At 46.6% G+C, this 21,078-nt stretch overlaps 1 long non-coding RNA gene across 1 annotated transcript; it reads left to right on the forward strand.

Annotated features, from left to right (window-relative positions):
• The first annotated feature begins 13,853 nt into the window (after positions 1-13,853).
• Positions 13,854-20,073, forward strand: LOC113959651. Its single transcript, XR_003531893.1, has 3 exons — positions 13,854-13,864; positions 15,215-15,218; positions 19,938-20,073. It is a non-coding gene; the product is annotated as an uncharacterized LOC113959651 (long non-coding RNA).
• Positions 20,074-21,078: the final 1,005 nt, after the last annotated feature.

Here is a 21,078-nt window from a genome sequence, read left to right on the forward strand (position 1 = left end):
CAGAAATCATTGCCAGTGCAAGATCTCCTTAGAAACCTCTCCCAACACAGTTATTTGGGAAAAAAAATGTAATGTGTCATTGCTTATTGCCATCACTACTTTAATTTAACAAAAATTTATCAGTCATTTAAAACAGTTCTCAATATTTTTTCTTTATTTTAAAATAGAAAGTCAAGAATCATGTGTAATGGGTTTGTTACCATCCCTGAGAGGGAAATGGAACTAGGATAGATCACCTGATGCATATTTTACCAATAAGATATTCCATACTATGTTACATTAGCTCAGATATAAAAGAAAAGGAAGAAAGGTCCTTCCTTCTCTTCTGGGTAACTACGCAGTTGTGGACGGGCCGCTTCTTCGGGGGAGGAGAGCGTTCATTGTGGGGAGGAGAGCGTTCATTGTGGGGAAGTAGTCTTTGATGTTAGTTCTTCTCTGTGTGTATAGTGTTTATAATTTCTTTCCCTCTCTGTGTACATATAAAGCCACTTTTCTTGGCAATTTCAATTTCATCGTTTTTTTTCCTTCTTCTCCCCCTTCCCTCCTCCCCTTTCCCTCCAGAGGGAGGTTGGGTGCAGGCCCAGTGAAGACTGCCAAGAAAGGTTGTTTATGTAAACACTGCCCTAACTTATCTTTTTGTTTTGTTAACTTGGGAACATATTAACATAAACATGGCTATACGCCCAGTTTTAATATCTATACTTTTACTTTTACTAACAGTCTTTCTGGGATGTGGAACTTACCCCTTAAAGGACCTCCAGGGGGACTGATACAACTTCCTTTCCCTTCTTAATTTTGACATAGAGGGCTTTGTAACGAAGGTGTCAGCGATTCTCAATAATCCTTACTTAAGCTGCCTGGTCATGATATTGCTTACAACCAACACTATGAGAATGTTATGAGAATTGGGAAAAGTGGTATTATCTTTGTTACCTTGTTGTAGGACAAAACCAACTTCAAGAGAGAACTTACTGGGATGTACATTAAAGGGTCCAGTTCCTGGGTGGCAGGGGATGTGGATGAATTTAGACAGGTTCTTAGGGCATTTAACACCCCCCATTGCCTGGGACTTCACATCAGAACAAGTATTCAACCCCAAGAAGCTGACACATCGTTTAATGGAAGGGTGCCTTGCCTACCCCGATCAAAACCAGCAACTTCTTGCCCTGTACTGGGGCCTGGCCTGTGCCTATCGAGCTGCAGTTCAATACTCTAAAAAGACTGTGACTGAGACAGGGACCCAAACTACGACATCTGAAGTCACTATTGCCCATGTAGTGAAAAAGAAGATATGGACAAGGAGATCTACAGAACCTACAGGCCTACCTCGGCAATTAGCAAGGGAGGAAGAAGGAGAAGGATCTACCCTGCCCATGCCTCCAAGAGAAGAAGGGGAGGCAGGACAAATAGCCAGTGATTCACTAGAGGAAGCGGTTCCACATGGGAGAAGCAGAGAGGAAATCACACAGGAAAGTGATCTGGTCCCTGACCCCATCAGAACTTCGGGACTTGCAGAGAGATTACAGCTGCCAGCCTGGTGAAAGAATTCTTACTTGGCTGCTCTGATGCTGGGATAACGGGGCTAGAAGTCACCTGTTAGAGGGTCATGAAGCACAGCAACTAGGATCTATTGCCAGAGATCATGAAATTGAACAGGAAATTGGAAGGGAGAGGTATATTCACAGTCTTTGGGGCCGGCTCCTCTTCGGTGTGAGAGAAAGGTACCCATTCAAGAAAGATCTAATGAGCTCCCCAAGAAGGTGGACTACTGCAGAGGAAGGCATCCAGTACCTTTGGGAATTGGCCATGCTGGAAATGATTTACAGTGACCCAGGCAATAACAACTTCATAAATCCAGAGTTTGTTCCTTGCATGCTGCCCATGTGGAGAAAAGTAATTCAAGGTGCCCCTGAATCGTATGTTAATTGCCTGTTAACAATATATCATCCAAGGATGGATGAACCAACTGTGGACATGATGTCTGCCTGGATACTGAGTATAGCAGAAGGTATGGAAGCCTCCGCACTCCCACGGGTCAGCAAGTTAGATTTCAGAGACAGCTCCGATCTCTACCACCGGTGCACCCACACTGGGGAGAGGATGGAGAGGCCTTACAAGTGCCCCGAATGTGAGAATCACCACAGAGACAGCCCAAGAGATCAGTCTCAGTCTCCTTCTGTCCTACTCAGAAGGAAAGGAATCCCCAAGAGCAGACCACGTGGTGAGCTATGGTTCTTTCTGCGTGACCAAGGGGAAGACATGAAGAAGTGGGATGGTGAACTTACCTATAAACTTGAAGCCTGGGTACGAGAATTAAGAGGGAAGAAACCTAGTAAGAAAGCCATCCACATAGTTGATGCAGAGGCCCCGGAAAGAGATCAGCGACCTTTGAGACGCAGAAAGACTAAGATCAATTCCTGTGATCCTGATGAGGGGACCTCTGATTGAGCAATGCAAAGATCAGACAGTGAATACTCTGATCAAGAACAATAGAGGGGCCCTGCCTTTGGCCGGGAGAAGGAAAGGGACGATAGGGTTTACTGGACTGTGTGGGTTTGATGGTCTGGTACATCGGATCCGCAGAGATATCGAGCTTTAGTAGACACTGGTGCACAGTTCACCTTGATGCCATCGAGGCATAAAAGCACAGAGCCCATCTGGATTTCTGGAGTGACAGGAGGATGTCAAGAATTACCAGTGCTAGAGGCTGAAGTGAGTTTAACAGGGGACAAATGGGAAAAGCACCCCATTGTGACTGGTCCAGAGGCCCCTTGCATCCTTGGCATTGATTACCTCAGGAGAGGATACTTCAAAGATCCAAAGGGATATCGATGGGCTTTTGGTGTAGCCACAGTGGCTACAGAGAAATTTAAACAATTATCTACCCTGCCTGGCCTCTCAGAAGATCCTTCCATTGTGGGATTATTGCAAGTCAAAGATCAACAAGTGCCAACGGCCACTACAACAGTACATGGACAACAATACCGAACGAACCGAGACTCTGTGATCCCCATCCATAAGATGATCCAAGAGCTGGAGAACCAAGGGGTGGTCAGTAAGACTCACTCACCCTTCAATAGCCCCATCTGGCTTGTATGTAAGTGTGATGGAGGATGGACACTGACTGTGGACTATCATGGTTTAAATGAAGTTACCCTGCCATTGAGTGCTGCTGTGCCAGACATATTGGAGCTCCAGTAAGAACTGGAGTCCAAGGTAGTAAAGTGGTGTGCCACCACTGATATTGCAAATGCATTCTTCTCCATCCCCCTAGCAAGCAGAATGCAGGTCATAGTTTGCTTTTACATGGAGGGGCGTGCAGTACACCTGGAACCAACTGCCTCAGGGGTGGAAACACAGTCCCACCATCTGCCATGGACTGATTCAGGCTATACTAGAGAAGGGTAAGGCTCCAGAACACATATAATATATTGATGACATTATTGTATGGGGGAACACAGCAGAGGAAGTTTTGGAAAAAGGAAAAGAAATCATCCAGATTCTCCTCAAAGTTGGTTTTGCCATCAAAAAGAGTAAGGTCAAGGGACCTGCCAAAGAGATTCAATTCTTACAGGTTAAATGGCAAGATGGATGTCATCAGATTCCAACAGAAGTCATCAACAAGATCATAGTGATGGCTCCACCGACTAACAAGAAGGAAATACAAGCTTTCCTAGGGGTCATAGGTTTTTGGAGTATGCATATCCCTGAATACAGTCAAATCGTGAGCCCTCTTTACTTAGTGACCCGTAAGAAGAATGATTTCCAATGGGATCCTGAACAACAGCAAGCCTTTAAACAGATTAAGCAGGTGATTGCACACGCAGTGGTCCTTGGACCAGTCAGGACAGAACCAAACGTGAAGAATGTACTTTATTCTGCAGCCAGGGATAATGGTCCCTCCTGGCAAAAGGTGTCTGGCGAGACCCAAGGTTGACCACTCGGTTTCTGGAGCCAAAGCTACAGAGGATCTGAAACCAACTACACCACCATGGAGAAGGAAATCCTAGCAGCTTATGAAGGAATACAAGCAGCCTCAGAGGTGATTGGCACAGAAGCACAGCTTCTCCTGGCACCCCGACTACCGGTGCTGAGTTGGATGTTCAAGGGAAAGGTGCCCTCTATGCATCATGCCACTGATGTCACATGGAGTAAGTGGATTGCTTTGATTACACAGCATGCCTGAATCGGAAACTCGAATTGCCCTGGAATTCTAGAGATCATAACAAATTGTACTGAAGGTGGAAACTTTAGTCTGGCAGATGAGGAGGAAGAAGAACAAGTGGATAGGGCTGAGGAAGCTCCACCATACAATCAATTACCCAAACAAGAAACGCGTTATGCCCTCTTCACTGATGGTTCTTGCCGTATTGTAGGGAAGAACCGGAAGTGGAAAGCAGTTGTCTGGAGTCCCACTCAGCAACTGGCAGAAGCTACTGAAGGAGAAGGTGAATCGAGTCAATTTTCAGAACTCAAATCTGTTCAATTGGCCCTGGACATTGCCGAACGAGAGAAATGGTCAAAGCTTTACCTCTACACCGACTCGTGGATGATAGCCAATGCTCTGTAGGGGTGGCTGGATCGATGGAAGAAGATTAATTGGTAACATAGAGGAAAACCTATCTGGGCTGCTGATTTATGGCAAGACATTGCTGCTCGAATTGAGAAGCTGACTGTGAAAGTCTACCATATAGATTGTCATGTACCCAAAAATCAAGCTAATGAGGAACATCACAATAATAAACAAGCAGACCGAGCTGCACAAGTCAAGGTGTCACAGGTAGATCTAGATTGGCAGCACATCTAGATTGGCAGCACAAGGGAGAGTTGTTCATATCTCGGTGGGCCCATGATGCTTCAGGTCATCAAGGCAGAGAAGCCACCTATAGATGTGCGCAAGACCGAGGGGTGAATCTAACCATGGACACTATCTCCCAGGTTATCCATGATTGTGAGACATGCGCTGCCATTAAACAAGTAAAAAGAATGAAGCCCCTATGGTATGGTGGACATTGGGATAAGTATAGATATGGGGAGGCTTGGCAGGTTGACTATATCAGACTGCCACAGACTCACCAAGGTAAGTGTTTTGTGCTCACCATGGTGGAAGCAACCACTGGATGGTTAGAGACTTATCCGGTGCCTCACGCAACTGCCCGAAATACTATTCTGGGTCTTGAAAAGCAAGTACTGTGGCGACACGGCACCCCAGAGTGAGTTGAGTCAGACAATGGGACTCATTTCAAAAACAGTTTAGTTACTACTTGGGCAAGGGAACATGGCATTGAATGGATATATCATATCCCATATCATGCATCAGCCACTGGAAAAGTTGAGCGATGTAATGGATTGCTGAAAACTGCTCTGAAGGCATTGAGTGGGGGGACTTTCAAAAATTGAGATCAGCAGCTAGCAAAGGCTACTTGGCTAGTCAACACTAGAGGTTCTGTCAATCGAGCTGGCCCTGCTCAATCAGAGTCCCTTCACACTGTGGATGGAGACAAAGTCCCAGTAATTCACTTGAGAGGTATGTTAGGTAAAAAAGTTTGGGTTAACCCTCCCTCTAGCAAAGGCAAACCCATTTGTGGGATTGTCTTTGCTCAAGGACCTGGATATACTTGGTGGATAATGAGAGAAGATGGGGAAACCCAGTGTGTGTGCCTCAAGGAGATTTAACCTTGGGAAAAAATTCATTCGTATTCTGAGTCGTATGTTACAGGAAAAGTCACTAGACGAGGATGACCCAAACTAAGCCGATGCTGGTGCTCAACGATGAGACAACTCTAGAAGACAAGACCTCTATAAGTGTGGGATATAGGCGAAAATAGGATATGAGTGTGATGTAAAATAGTATGGAATAAGGGGTGGAGATTGTAATGGGCTTGTTACCCTCCCTGAGAGGGAAATGGAACTAGGATAGATCACCTGATGTATATTTCACCAATAAGATATTCCATACTATGTTACATTAGCTCAGATATAAAAGACGAGAAGGAAGAAAGGTCCTTCCTTCTCTTCCGGGTAGCTGCGCGGTTGTGGACGGGTCGCTTCTTCGGGGGAGGAGAGAGTTCATTGTGGGGAAGTAGTCTTTGATGTTAGTTCTTCTCTGTGTGTATAGTGTTTATAATTTCTTTCCCTCTCTGTGTACATATAAAGCCGCTTTTCTTGGCAGTTTCAATTTCGTCATTTTTTTTCCTTCTTGTCCCCCTTCCCTCCTCCCCTTTCCATCCAGAGGGAGGTTGGGTGCAGGCCCAGTGAATACCTGGCATTCAACCAAGGTAAACAATAACAATGTGTGAGTTTCAAATAATTAGTGAGTACATTTACTTTGTTGTAGACTTATTTTGTTCAAGGACATGATCTTCAAATTTAAGTTTTTAGAAAAGTTTTAATCCCTCTATTTTCAAATGGAAAGAATGCTTAAGAACATGCCTTTTGTTATGCACTCCCTCCTCATGTAATTCTATCATTGTATTTTAAGAAACAAAAAATAGTAAAAAATATTGGTAGAATCTCTCTGTTAGTCTGAACTCCCCTCATGCGTGATTTCAATACACTGAAATTCTTAAAGTGTTACAAACTGTTTAAGTAGTACATAAATGCAATAAATGGTCATTACATTTAGATTTTGTGCTTGAACCTAAAGAATTGATACCAGTTGCAAACTACAAAAATTCATCCAACTATCACAGCTTATTTAAGACATTTGCGCTCACAAGCAGGCTTTGAAGTGAATCTAGATTTCTGTGGTGGGTTAACATTGTTGGGCTTCCAGATGCCTACCAAGCCACTCTCTCACTCCCTCTTCTCAGCACAGCAGGGGAAGCTCATGGGTCAAGATGAGGACAATAATTATAGTCATGGGCAAAACAGACTGAGAGGATTTTTTTAATTTATTGTCAAATAAAAATAGTGTAGATTAATGAAAAGAAAACCCCAGAACCTAAAAGTACTTTGTCCCCACCCCCTTCTTCCCAGGCTCACTCCTGACTCTTCTTCCCCCACTTCCTCAACTTTGGAGGGGAACAAGGAATGGGGATTGTGATTAGTTCATTCCAATTCATCTCTGCCACTCCTTCCCATGCTCCACCGTGGGGTCCCTCCCAAAGGAGACATTTCTTCACAACTTTCTCCAATGTCAATCCTTCCCACAGGTTGCAGTTCTTCAAGAACTGCTCCAGCATGGGTCCCCTGCATGATCACAGGTCCTGCCAAAAAACCTGCTCCAGCATGGGCTCCCTTCCACAGGCTGCTCTGGTGTGGGTCTCCTCCACAGACTGCAGAGTGGACCTCTGCTCCACCATGAACCTCCATGGGCTGCAGGGGGACAGCCTGCCTCACTATGGTCTTCACCACGGGCTGTAGGGGAATCTCTGCTCCAGTGTCTGGAGTAACTCCTCCCCCTCCTTCTTCACTGACCTTGGTGTCTGCAGAGTTGTTTCTCTCACATTTTCTCACTCCTCTCTCCCAGCTGCTGCTGCACAACATTTTTTACCCCTTCTGAAATTTGTTACCACAGAGGCACCACCAGCATCATCCATCCAGTCCACCATCAGCAAATTTGCAGATGACACTAAGCTAGGGGCAAGTGTCGATCAGTTGGAAGGCAGGAGGGCTCTGCAGAAGGACCTGGACAGGCTGGAGAGTTGGGTTGATTCCAAAGAGATGAGGTTCAACAAGGCCAAGTGCCGGGTCCTCCACTTTGGCCACAACAACCCCATGCAGCACTACAGGCTGGGCACAGAGTGGCTGGAGAGCAGCCAGGCAGAAAGGGACCTGGGAGTTTGGATTGACAGGAAGCTGAACATGAGCCAGCAGTGTGCCCAGGTGGCCAAGAAGGCCAATGGCATCCTGGCCTGGATCAGGAACAGTGTGGCCAACAGGACCAGGGAAGCGATTCTTCCCCTGTACTCAGCACTGGTGAGGTCCAGAGAAGAGTAACAAGGCTGGTGAAGGGACTCGAGCACAAGTCCTGTGAGGAGACGCTGAGGGAGCTGGAGTTGTTTAGCCTGGAGAAGAGGAGGTTCAGGGGAGACCTCCTCACTCTCTACAACTACCTGAAAGGAGGTTGTAGCCAGATGGGGATTGGTCTCTTCTCCCAGGCAGCTATCAGTAAGACAAGAGGGCACGGTCTTAAGTTGTGCCAGGGGAGGTTTAGGTTGGATATTAGGAAGAAATTCTTTACAGAGAGGGTAATCAGGCATTGGAATGGGCTGCCCAGGGAAGTGGTGGATTCTCCATTCCTGGACGTTTTTAAGATGAGACTGGATGTGACACTCAGCACCATGGTCTAGTAACCACGGCGGTAGTGGATCAAGGGTTGGACTTGACGATCTCAGAGGTCCCTTCCAATCTGGCTGATTCTATGATTCTATGATTCTATGATTCTATGATTCTATGATTTGTTCAACTTTGGCCAGCAGCAGGTCCATCTTGGAGCTGTCTGGAACTGTCTTTGTTGCACATGGGGGCAGTTCTATGATTCTATGATTCTATGATTCTATGATTCTATTATTTGTTCAGCTTTGGCCAGCAGCAGGTCCATCTTGGAGTTGTCTGGAACTGTCTTTGTCCCACATGGGGGCAGTTCCTGGATCTCTTCTCACAGAATCCACCCCTGCAGCCTCCCCTGCTTCCACTATTGAAACCTTGCTGCATAAACCCAATACAATTTTACAGGGCTTTTCATTGCTATTATTTTGGTCTATGTTTCATTTAGGACAGTAAATAGTTTTATTTAGGACAACACTTTTTTTATGTAAATGTTGTTTTAATTCTTGAAAGTTTCACTGTTAATTCAAACATCAGTCATCATTTAGCTTCATATTCTTCCTAGTATTGTTTACAGGGGAACATGTGCCCAGAGTACTAGAAATGGCAGAAGGGTTTTTCATGTTTGGGTACAGTAATTTTGTGGGAGGGGTCACCTATCCATCCCAATCCCGCCGGTCAGATGCCAACACCTGTAATGGATGCCCGGAACAGTGCAAAGGCATTCCAAATACTCCAGCCAGTGAGTCAGCTTTATCCTAGGCCCAGTTCAGATGCTTCTACACAAACGCACATAGTATAGGGAACAAACAAGAGGAACTAGAGACATGTGCATGCCTGCGTGGGTATATCATTGGCATCACAGAGACATGGTGGCATGGCTCCTATGACTGGACCATTGGAATGGAAGGTTTTAGGCTTTTCAGGAAAGACAGGCTAGGGAGATGAGGAGAAGATGTAGCCCTTTATGTCAATGACCAGTTGGAGAGTATGAAACTCTGTCTGGGGAAGGATGAGGAGCCAGTCGAGAACTTGTGGGTCAACATTAAAGGGAGGGCAGGGACAGGGGATGTTATAGTGGGGGTCTGTTACAGGCCACCTGATCAGGAGGATGGTGTAGATGAAGCCCTCTATAGGCAGATAGGAGTGGCCTCACGCTCGCAAGCCCTGGTCCTCATGGGGGATTTCAACCACCGCGATATCTGTTGGAGGGACAACACGGCAGGGCGCAAGCAATCCCAGAGGTTCCTTGAATGTGTCAATGACAACTTCCTTACACAAGTGATTGAGGAGCCAATGAGAAGAGGTGCCATGCTGGACCTTGTTCTCACCAACAGGGAGAGGTTGGTGGGGAATGTAGTGCTCCAAGGCAGCCTTGGTTGCAGTGACCATGAGATGGTGGAGTTGGAGATCCTCAGGGCAGTGAGGAGGGCACACAGCAAGTTCACTGCCCTGAACTTCAGGAGAGCAGACTTTGGTCTCTTCAAGGACCTACTCGGTATAGTCCCATGGGATAGAGCCCTGGAAGGCAGAGGGATTCAAGAACACTGGCTGAATTTCAAGGATCACCTCCTCCAAGCTCAGGAACGATGCATCCCAACAAGGAGGAAATCAGGTAAAAATGCCAGGAGGCCCCCATGGATGGATAAGGAGCTACTGTGCAAACTCAGATGGGAAAAAAGAAACTTTCAGGAAGTAGAAACGAGGACAGGTGGCCTGGGAGGAATACAGGGAAATTGTATGGGAATAAGGGGATAAGCTAGGGACAAGCTAGGGAAGCCAAGGTCCAGTTAGAATTGAGTCTAGCCAGGGATATCAAGGATAACAGGAGGGGTTTCTATAGATATGTTTCAAGCAAGAGAAAGACTAGGGATAATGTGGGCCCTCTCTGGAAGGAAACAGGAGATCTGGTTACCCTGGACAAAGAGAAGGTTGAAGTTCCCAATGACTTCTATGCCTCAGTCATAACGGCAAGTGCTCAAGCCACGGCTGACCAAGTTGAGAAAGGCAAATGCAGGGACTGGGAGAATGAAGACCCTGAGCCCATTGTAGGAGAGGATCAGGTTTGAGACCATCTCAGGAACCTAAATGTGCACAAGTCCATGGGACCTGATGAGTTTCATCTGCAGGTCCTGAGGGAGCTGGCAGACCAAGTTGCTAAGCCACTATCCAACATTTTTGAAAAATTGTGGCAGTCTGGTGAAGTCCCTGATGACTGGAAAAAGGGAAATATAACCCCCATTTTTATAAAGGGGAAAGCAGAAGACCCAGGGAACTACAGACCAATCAGTCTCACCTCTGTGCCAGGCAAGATCATGGAGCAGATTCTCCTGGAAACTATGCTAAGGCACATGGAAAACAAAGAGGTGATTGACAACAGCCAACATGGCTTCACAAAGGGGAAATTATGCCTAACAAATTTGTTGACCTTCTATGATGGGGCTACAGCATTGGTGGATGGGGGCAGAGAAACTGACATCATCTACCTGGACTTATGCAAAGCATTTGACACTGTCCCACATGACATCCTTGTCTCCAAATTGAAGACACATGGTTTTGATGTATGGACCACTTGGTGGATAAAGAACTGGCTGGATAGCCGCACAAAAAGTGTTGTGGTCAACAGCTCATTGTCCACATGGAGACCAGTGATGAGTGGTGTCCCTCAGGGGTCGGTACTGGGGCTGATACTGTTCAAAATCTTTGTCAGCAACATGGACAGTGGGATTGAGTGCACCCTTGGCAAATTTGCTGATGACACCAAGCTGTGTGGTGCGGTTGACACGCTGGAGGGAAGGGATGCCACCCAGAGGGACCTTGACAGGCTTGAGAGGTGAGTCTGTGCTAACCTCATGAAGTTCAACAAAGAGAAGTGCAAGGTCTTACACCTCGGTCATGGCAATCCCAGGCATACCTACAGGTTGGGCAGAGAAGGGATTGAGAGCAGCCCCACGGAGAAAGACTTGGGGGTGTTGGTTGATGAAAAACCCAACATGAGCTGGCAGTGTGCGCCTGCAGCCCAGAAAGCCAAGTGTATCCTGGGCTGCATCAAAAGAAGTGTGACCAGCACATCAAAGCAGGTGATTCTCCCCCTCTGCTCTTGTGAGACTCCCACCTGGAGTACTATATACAGTTCTGGTGTCCCCAACATAAGAAGGACATGGAACTGTTGGAGCAAGTCCAGAGGAGGGTCACCAGGTTGATAAGAGGACTGGAGCACCACCCCTACAAAGACAGGCTGAGAAAGTTTGGACTGTTCAGCCTGGAGAAGGTTGCATGAAGACCTCATAGCAACCTTCCAGTATCTGAAGGGGGCCTACCAGGAAGTTGTAGAGGGACTCTTTGTCAGGAACTGTGGTGATAGGACAAGGAATAATGGGTACAAACTGAAAGACGGGAAATTTAGGTTAGATATTAGGAAGAAATTTTTTACTGTGAGGGTGGCGAGATACTGGAACAGGTTGCCCAGGGAGGTTGTGGATGCCCCAATCCCAGCAGTGTTCAAAGCCAGGTTGGATAAGGCCTTGAGTAACCTGGTCTAGTGGGAGGTATCCCTGCCCATGGCAGGGGGGGTTGGGACTAGATGATATTTAAGGTCCATTCCAACCCCTTAACATTCTATGATTCTATGATTTCAAAATCCACTAAAACAAACTCCTGCCACCTATGGTAAATTTTATGGAATTTAATTTATAATTGTTATATAAGGAGGAAATTATAATTGTGGTGTAGCTGGGTATTAGGGCTATGCTTGTGTGTATACCCGGTGGGCCTAGCCATCAGTTCCCTGGGTAGTCCAGGAGCTCCCCAGGTAGTGTCTGCTACATGAGACAATGGACTGACTTGAGACATGGCAATTGACAACTCCTGGTCCCTTCACAGCAAAGCAATTGAATACTTGCTACAGGATCTCTCCCAGTGGGAATTTCAGACAGTCCAGGAGATTCCCACAGGTAGTCCCTGCCAATTGATAGGCACTACTTCATATGCTTCAGTATGTTGACTAAGATCCTTGGTGGAGAATCTGGCAGGCTGAGTGACTCCCCCAAGTAGTGCCTGCTGTAGAATTGACCTAATTGTACATAGATAAGATACTTGTAAATAGTCAGTGGAAACTGTTTCTGCAGATGCAAAAATGGTCACACAGGGCAGTCTTTTGTACATAGTTAAGAGAAGATAATCAACAGTGTAAGAGTAAATATCCTTTCAGAAGAATTTGTAACAAGGAGTTTAGGACTTGTTTTCGCTTAGGAAGTCTTTCCTGCCTAAGAGTACTTTTCTCAAAAATAGTTGGATGTTTTTCTTTCCCTTCTCCTTTTGCATCACAGAGAAAGCTGCAGGCTCTCTCTTTCTCTGTTATAGGGAGAGAAACAGATCTTACAGGTTGGCACAGCGGAGAGGGCCTGGGGGAGGGAGGACAGAGAAGATAAGAGGCCTGGAAGAGAACAGGAGGTGTGTCTTGCTCAGGCCCAGAGCTTTCGCAGCTGATGCATGATTTCTTTCTAAGTTTTTAGCATTCTTGCCTTCAAAATAAATTTCCTTGGATTCTTTCCACTGCCTTGGCATTTCTGGGAGTACCTGCGTGTATCTTACTTCACAAATAGCAATGGCTCATGCACACATTGGAGGGGTCATGTAGGAGGAGCCATGTAGATTATAAAAATTCACCAGAAAAATAGTTCAGGGAGTCTCAGCTGATCCAACGGAAGACATTGTTACAAGGAGCCTTACAATGGAGGATCCTGTCACCATCCGGACAGAAACTGATCAGCCTGTTAGAGAGATTTGCTTCATGTGGTAGGTTAACCTTGGCCAGCAGCCTGGTGCCCATCCAGCTACTCTTTCACTCCTCCTCCACAACAAAACAAGGGATGAAAAACCTCATGGGTCGAAGTAAAGACAGGGAGATTGCTTACCAATTACTGTAATGGGTAAAACAGACTTGACTTGGGGAAAATTAATTTAGTTTATTACCAATTAAAAGAGATTTGGGCACTGAGAAACAAAGACAAAAATTAAAATAACACCTCACTCCCCTCTTTTCTCAGGCTCAACTTTATTCCTTCATTCCAGGCTCTTTTACTTGCCTGACAGTGTGGGGATAGGGGAGTTACAGTCAGTACATAACAGTTCCTCTTTGCTGTTCCTTCCTCCACACACTTTTTCCCTGTTCCAGCATGAGTTCTCTCCAAGGGTTGCAGTCCTTCAGGAAAAATATTGCTCCAGTGTGGGTTCTCCACAGGCCTCAATTCCTTTTAGAAGAATCTGTTTCAATGTGGGCTTTTCCACAGGCTGCAGCTCCTTCAGGAAATATCCAGCTGCTCTGGTGTGGGATACTTGAAGGACTGCAGTGAATATCTGCTGCAGCATGGTCTCTTCTACAGCCTGTGGGGGAATATCTGCTCTAGTGCCTGAAACACCTCCTTCTTGTCCTTCTTGTCTTTCTTCTCTGACCTTGGTGTTCCCTCTGCTGTTTCTCAATCTTTTTTTCTCTTCTCCTCTGCCTGTCTGGTGTTTTTGCCCTTTCACAGAGGTGCCACCAACTCTGTTGATTGTCTCAGCTTTGGCCTGCAGTGGGTCCATTGTAGAGCTGGTTGGAACTGGTTGTGTCTGGCACAGGGCAGCCTTTCACAGAATCACAGAATGGTTTGAGTTGGAAAGGACCTTAAAGATCATCTAGTTCCAGCCCTCCTGCCATGGGCAAGGATGACACCCACTAGGTCAGGTTGATCAGGGCCCCATCCAACCTGGCCTTGAGTATGTTCCTACTCAGGACATAGGTGTTAACATGAAGGATATTACCCAGAGTAACCTGTCACAAGAGGACTAGCAGAACTAAGGAATTCAGCTCTAGCTTCCCAAAACATCCATGTCTACCTTCCAGCACAGAAAGAGCATGCCACTGTGCTGGACCATTTTGCAGCTATCAGGAGCCTTTGACCTCTTTTCACAGAGGCCACCCCTGCAGTCCCCTCCACCACCAAAACCTTGCCATGTACACCCATCACATGAACATTTTCCTATGCAAAATATCCTATTAAATTAGTTGGACTTTTAAACAAACATTCTGTCCACAAGTGTTTCTGCAACACATCCTTATTGTCAAGAATGATTAGTGTGGATCACAACAGAAAAAGGCAGCCAACAGATGCAGTAGTTTGAGGTCTTCTTCAGATCTCCTTGAATTTCTGGGCACTTTGTCTGAGATCTGGAGACTCCTGGGAACCCTCAGAGAAACTTGAGAGTGCCTGCTGCTGTCCATTAAGGTTGAGGTAAGGGCAGCTCTAGCAGCTTCTCAAAAAGTCAGCTATCCTCATCAAAGGGTGTGCACAGCCTTTGTTTCGGTTGACCTCTGATTAGAGAAGGTCAAGCAGCCTTTTAACTGGTGATAGGGAAAGGCCTATATAACACCAAATAACAGCTCCCAGACTAGTGAAGAAAGATAGCAACCAAGTGTGGCAGTTTGCATAGCAGAGCACCTGCTCATGTTGGATGGGGTACTCAGAGGGGGAAAAGGATTATGTCCCAGGAGTTGGCAGGGCTGACTGAGAGGTCTTTAAACTAGGCTTGAAATAGGAAGGGGATAAGACCAGGCTCACTAGAGATGAGCATAGGAGTGGCAGGCCTGTACAGGGGCAAAACCGTTAGCCCAGTTGAAGTGCATCTACACCAATGCACACAGTATGGGCAGCAAGCAGGAAGAGCTGGAAGCCATTGTGCAGCAGGAAAGTTATGATGCAGTCACTATCCCAAACGTAGTGGGGTGACTCTCACAACTGGAGTGCTGCAATGGATGGCTATAAGTTCTTTAGAAGAGACAGACAAAGCAGGAGAGGTGGTGGGATAGCACTGTACATTAGGGAGTGTTTTGATTGTACTGAAATTGATGATGATGAAGATTACAAGGTTGAGTGCCTCTGGGTAAAGATCAGGGGAAGGTCAGCAAGGTGGGAGTCTGTTATAGATCATCCAACCAGGATGAACAGGCTGATGAGGCATTCTACAAGCAGCTGGCAGAAGTCTTACAGTTGCCGGCCCTTGTACTCGTGGGCAACTTCAACTTGCCATATGTCTGCTGGAAATACAACACAGCAGAGAGGAAGCAGTCTAGGAAGTTACTGGAGTGTGTGGAAGACAACTTCCTAACACAACTGGTAAATGAGCTTACCAGAGGAGGTGCCCTGCTAGACCTGTTTGGGAACAAAGAACTGGGTGATGTGGTGGTCAAGGGCTGTCTTGGGCATACTGATCACAAAATGTTTGAGTTTTCAATACTGGGTGAAGTAAGGAGGGGCACCAGCAGAACTCCCACCTTGGACTTCTGGCAGGCAGACTTTGGCCTGTTTAGGAGATTGATTGACAGAGTCCCTTGGGAGTCAGTACTGAAGGACAAAGGAGTCCAGGAAGGCTGGATGTGCTTTAAAAAGGAATTGATAAATATTCAGTTCCAGGCTGTCCCCATGTGTAGAAAGACAAGTAATTGGGGAAAAAGACCAGCCTGCTTAAACAGAGAACTTAGGCTGGAACTTGAGGAAAAAAAGAGAAGTTATCGTCTCTGGAAGGAGGGTCAGGAAGGACTATAAGGATGTCGCGAGGTCATGTAGGGAGAACATAAGAAGGACTAAAGCCCAATTAGAACTTGATTTGGCTGCTACAGTTAAAGAGAACAAAAAAAGTTGCTATAAATACATCAGCAGCAAAAGGAGGGTCAAGGAATGTCTCCATCATTTGTTGAACACAAAGGGTAGTGTAGTGACAGGGGATGAGGAAAAGGCAGAGGTACTTTATGCCTTCTTTGCCTCAGTCTTCAATATCAAGACCAGTTGTCCTCAGGATACTCAGCTCCCTGAGCTGGAAGTTGGTGATGGGGAGATGAGTAAAGCCCTCATAATCCAGAAGGAGATGGTTAGTGACCTGCTATGCCAATTAGACAGTCACAAGTCTATGGGCCCTGATGGGATCCACCCCAGAGTAATGAGGGAACTCGTGAAAGAACTTGCCAAACCACTCTCAATCATCTATGAGCAGTCCTGGTAAACTGGAGAAGTTCCAGCTGACGGGAAATTGGCAAATGTAACATCCATCTACAAGAAGATTTGGAAGGATTATCTGGGAAACTACAGGCCTGTCAGCCTTACTTCAGTTTCAGGCAAGGTTATGGAAGAGATCGTCCTGAGTGCCATTACATGGCACATGCAGGACAACCGGGAGATCAAGCCCAGCCAACATGGATTTATGAAAGGAAGGTCCTGCTTGACAAACCTGATCTCCTTCTATGACCAGGTGACCCGTTTAGCAGATGAGGGGAAGGTTGTGGATGTTGTCTACCTGGACTTCAGTAAAGCATTTGACACTGTCTCCCACAGCATCCTCCTAGAAAAACTGGCTGCTCATGGCTTGGATGGGTGGACTCTTCGATGGGTAAAAAACTGGCTGGATGGCCGGGCCCGGAGAGTTGTGAATGGAGTTAAATCCAGGTGGCAAACAGTCACTAGTGGTGTTCCCCAGGGCTCAGTTTTGGGGCTGGTCCTGTTTGTTGCCGTGGGATTTAGGTGCTGAAAAAATCTCCGGAGCAGTTAATTAGGGGTGAGATAAGAAAGGGTTTTATTTGCCAAGGCTAAGATGTTACCAGACGCGCGCGTACCCCTGTGCCCGAGAGGTTACATTTTATAACATCATCCATCCAATCCCAGATGTATCCACCCTGTGGCCTTTCCTCTGGACCGCCCCGGGGTCCACCCCCTGAAAATGAGTCTGGGGTGCATTTCGGGACCCTCCATTCATCCCATCTTCATCATCATCAGAGCACAAAGGGTACATAGTTATCTAATTCTTGACTTCATTCTGTGGTTTAGGCCCAGATATGCTGTTCTGTCAACTGTCTAGGCCTAACCTTGACAAAAGACTAAACATTTCTATTGGATTCAGGAGTAGGGTTGATATGGGGAGCATAGAATGGGGTAAGAGGGTTAAGGAATGTGTAAACAAGGGTGCTACAGGGAAAAGGGAAAGGAACAAGGGCAAAGAAGAGAGGGTTTCTACTTTCACTGCTTATAAAACTTACAAGTCTTACAAATATTAAAAGAAATAAAAAAACATTAGGGGCTTAAGGCATCAGTTTAACATCTTTCTTGATGATCTGGACACAGGGATTGAGTGCATCCTCAGTAAATTTGCAGACGATACCAAGTTGGGGGGGGTTGATCTGTTCGAGGGTAGGAAGGTTCTACAGAGAGACCTGGACAGACTCAATCAATGGACTAAGGACAACTGCATGAGGTTCAATAAGGCACTGGTGCAGCCTCACCTTGAGTATTGTGTGCAGTTTTGGTCACTGCAATCTTATATAAAGATATTAAGCTATTAGAGAGTGTCCAAAGGAGGGCAATTGTCCTAGTTAGAGCAGCTGGGAGCAGTTCATCACTGTGTGGGTGTAACCCAAACTGTGTATTCTACACCCTCCATGTCATTTCCCAGGAACTGTTAACAGTAGACCATTTGCAGCAGCTGCCCAGAGCGCACCTGACCCCTCAGGCTATAGTTATGGGTGATGTTAACTCCCATCTAGGGAGTCATTAGCACCTCCACGCCCAGCCTGAGGGGTCATGTCTGCTAATGGGCTGCCAAGGATTCCAAAAATATCTCACGACTCACATCACCCATTGTGGAACTCCCCACCCTGGGGGAGGTACTGGGCATTCCCACTCGAACCTGAGTGTATATAATCTTGGGGTCTTGGGACTTCTGGTACCACTTGTCAGATCCAGAGGAGGACCAGAACCTCGACTGGACTGTGACCACCACTCTTGACCGGACTGCGACCACCACTCTCGACCGGACTGCGACCATCACTCGCATCAACAGGTTTTTCCTCTCCTTTTACTTTGGACTTAGGGGACCACGTGGGGCACAGGGGCCAACGAACAACATTCTGTTCATGCCCCAGGGTGCCGGGTTATACATCTAGGTTTTTGTGGGCTAAACCCAATTGTTCATCTGTATAATTGTATTTATTGTATTATTTTTATTAAATTGTAATTCTGATTTATAATCTCTTTTGAGTTGGGTTCATTTCTCCTGCCGGTTTACCTTTAAACCAGCACAGCAATGAAGATGGTGAAGGGCCTTGAGGGGAAGCTGTATGAGGACCAGCTGAGGGCACTTGATATGTTCAGCCTGGAGGAGACTGAGGGGAGACCTCATTGCAGTCTACAACTTCCTTGTGATCTCTATGGTGACAAGTGACAGAATCTGAGGGAATGGCCCGAAGTTGTGTCAGGGGAGGTTTAGGTTGGATATTAGGAAAAGGTTCTTCACCCAGAGGGTGGTTGGGCGCTGGATGAGGCTCCCCAGAGAAGTGGTCACAGCACCAAGCCTGACACAGTTCAAGAAGCATTTGGACGATACTCTTGGGCACATGATGTGACTCTTGGGGATGGTCCTGTGTAGGGCCAGGAGTTGACTCGATGATCCTTGTTGGTCCTTTCCAACTTGGCATATTCTGTGATTCTGTGAAGGCAAAATGCTGGGTCCTGCACTTGGATCTCAGCAACCCCATGCAGCACTACAGGCTGGGGGAGGAGTGGCTTGAGAGCCATTCAGCAGAAAGGGACCCGGGGTGTTGGTTGACAGCCAGCTCAATATGAGTCAGCAGTGTGCTTAGGTGGCCAAGAAGGCCAATGGCAACTTGGCCGTTATAAAGAATAGTGTAGCCAGAAGAACTAGGGAAGTGATCGTCCCCCTCTACTCAACATTGGTGAGGCCCCACCTCAAGTACTGTGTTCAGTTTTGGACTCCTCCCTTTAAAAGGACATTGAGGTACTGGAGAGTGTCCAGTGAAGGGCAATAGGGCTCATGAAAGGTCTAGAGAACATGTCTTATGAGGAACAGCTGAGGGAGCTGGGGTTGTTTAGTCTTGAGAAGAGGAGACTCGGGGGGGACCTTATCACTCTCTACAACTACCTGAAAGGAGGTTGTAATGAGGTGAGGGCTGGTGTCATCTACTATGCCTGCAGTGAGAGAACTAGAAGAAATGGCTTCAAGCTGAGACAGGGGAGATTCAGATTGAATATTAGAAAACATTTTTCTACTGTTAGGGTGGTCAGGCATTGGAATAGGTTGCTCAGGGAGGTGGTGGAGTCACCATCCCTGGAGGTGGTCAAGAGTGGTCTGGATCTGGCACTGGGTGATGTGGTTTAGTGGTTACAGTGTTTGGAGGTTCCACCGAGATAAAGAGATAAGAGCTATGATGCTTGTGATAACAGAAAGAGTTTCCAGACAAAACACAGACTGTACCACTGTAGAGAAAGTAAAGCTATAGTGATGTAAGAACTCAGAGTAAAGTTTGTGATAATGCTGTACTGATATGTAGTAGAGAGATTTTGATTATATTTTAGTTTGTTGAAGACTGCATGTTGATTAGAGTTTTTCAAATTGTTGTGATATGTTTATATTTCGCAGAGCGAGGGGGTGGAGTGTTGTGGTGGGGGGAAAAACAGTTTTCCCCCTGAAGTTATAAAATGGTAAACCCCCAGGGGGTGGTGATCCTTAGGTTTGAGCCAATGAGCACTTCTGCAAAATATAAACATATCACAAGCAGACCGGAAAAGAAGGTGGTAGTAGTTGTAGTTGTTGTTGGAGAGGTGGCCATGTTCTGAAGCCACGAGGAGAAGCAGTAGGAGCCCCACTGGGGGCTGGGCCCCCCCAGCTCCCGGCTGGGGGGCTACAGGGACTTGGAACAGTGTTAAACTGGGCTAAGTATCTGTAGCTGAGAGGCTGGGAGTTTTTTCTCCTCCACCGTGAGCAGCAAAAACGGCAGCAGAGCAGTACTGACCGGAGAAACGGTGGCAGAGAACCAAAAGATAAGGAGCAGCAAACAAACATGCAGCCGAGCAGGAAGACACAGAGTTGTCTGAGAGAGAGAGAACTAAGCTCTACAGAGAGAGAGAGAGTTTGGGTAAGAACTGAAACGAAGTCCCCAAACCCCTCTGAGACCTCCTAGATAGGAGGAAGATGATGGACTCTTATTTAATGAGTCTTAGAGTGCTACAGCACCGAAAAGAGAGGAGCTGAGATGCTCAGGGCTTCCCAGAGCTGGACCGGGATGGCCAAAGGAATGCAGAGGAGGGCTTTGCCCCCCCCTGCTGCTGTTAAGCAGAGCACAGGAGCTCTGCAAGGGGGCTTGAATCCCCTGAAGATACGGACCGTCACGAAGACCCCTGCGCTTTGTTGATATGACGTGGTGAAGTGACCTTTGTCCTGGTGAACACAGCCCATGGAAGAGAAGACCCTCGCTTGGAGTCGAAGGGCTGAGGGGCTTGAATACCCCCCTCGTGTGTACTGGCAGAGATCCAGCTACAACTGCTGCATAAAAGAAGAGAGCCTGCTGCCCTAGAGACACTGCTGCTCTGAAAGTAGAAAGGATCTCTTCCTTCTTCCCTCCTGGACTTTTATTTGGAGAGAGAAGAGATTTGATCCATTGTAAATACTGTTTTATCATGGTAGAGATAGTTGAGATTGTGTGTGTAATGTATTGTAATATTCTATCTGTACAGTCATTGTAATATATATTCCCTTCTCCCCATTTTGAGTCTCGTGTGGTGTCTGGAAAACCCATCTCACAGTGGGTTGAGATGAGGGAGGGGGGCTTGAACTCGGGAATTGGATTTTGGAACTCTCAAACCATGACACAGTGGTAGTGCTGGGTTGACAGTTGGACTTGATGATCTTAACAGTCTCTTCCAACCTTGAGGATTCTAAAAACATATAGCTAATTGAGAAACAGTGCAAAGCATAAATTGTTAGGAG

Source organism: Corapipo altera, unplaced genomic scaffold (assembly GCF_003945725.1).
Source record: "Corapipo altera isolate COAL_440 unplaced genomic scaffold, ASM394572v1 60837, whole genome shotgun sequence".
Classification (NCBI taxonomy): Eukaryota; Metazoa; Chordata; class Aves; order Passeriformes; family Pipridae; genus Corapipo; species Corapipo altera.